Raw genomic sequence first — 1,062 nt, forward strand, 5'->3', positions numbered from 1 at the left:
TGCCGATGGTGGTCGAGGCAAGTTCCCGCACCAGCGCCCAGCGTGTGCCGATGGTGCTCGAGGCAACCGACCGCACCAGGGCCCAGCGTGTGCCGATGGTGCTCGAGGCAACCTGCCGCACCAGGGCCCAGCGTCTGCCGATGGTGCTCGAGGCAACCTGCCGCACCAGGGCCCAGCGTCTGCCGATGGTGCTCGAGGCAAGCGCCCGCACCAGGGCCCAGCGTGTGCCGATGGTGGTCGAGGCAAGCGCCCGCACCAGGGCCCAGCGTGTGCCGATGGTGCTCGAGGCAACCTGCCGCACCAGGGCCCAGCGTGTGCCGATGGTGCTCGAGGCAACCGACCGCACCAGGGCCGAGCGTGTGCCGATGGTGGTCGAGGCAAGCGCCCGCACCAGGGCCCAGCGTGTGCCGATGGTGGTCGAGGCAACCTGCCGCACCAGGGCCCAGCGTGTGCCGATGGTGCTCGAGGCAACCGACCGCACCAGGGCCGAGCGTGTGCCGATGGTGCTCGAGGCAAGCGCCCGCACCAGGGCCCAGCGTGTGCCGATGGTGCTCGAGGCAACCTGCCGCACCAGGGCCCAGCGTGTGCCGATGGTGCTCGAGGCAACCTGCCGCACCAGGGCCCAGCGTGTGCCGATGGTGGTCGAGGCAAGCGCCCGCACCAGGGCCCAGCGTGTGCCGATGGTGGTCGAGGCAAGCGCCCGCACCAGGGCCCAGCGTGTGCCGATGGTGGTCGAGCCAGGAGCCCGCACCAAGGGCCGGCTTGTGTCGATGGTGTTCGGGGCAACCGCCCGTACCAGGGCCCAGCGTGTGCCGATGGTGCTGGGGGCAAGCGCCCGCCCCAGGGCCCAGCGTGTGCCGATGGTTATCGGGGCAACCGGCCGCACCAGGGCCCAGGGTCTCCCGATGGTGCTCGAGGCAACCGCCCGCACCAAGGCTCAGCATGTGCCGATTGTGATCGAGGCAACAACCCACACCAGGGCCCAGCTTGTGCCGATGGCGGTCGAGGCAAGTGCCCGTACCGAAGGGCAGCCTATGCCGATGATGGTCGATGCATGTGCCA

This window comes from Durio zibethinus, unplaced genomic scaffold, assembly GCF_047325235.1.
Source record: "Durio zibethinus cultivar Kanyao isolate XHJ-2024 unplaced genomic scaffold, ASM4732523v1 HiC_scaffold_3, whole genome shotgun sequence".
NCBI classification, from domain to species: Eukaryota; Viridiplantae; Streptophyta; class Magnoliopsida; order Malvales; family Malvaceae; genus Durio; species Durio zibethinus.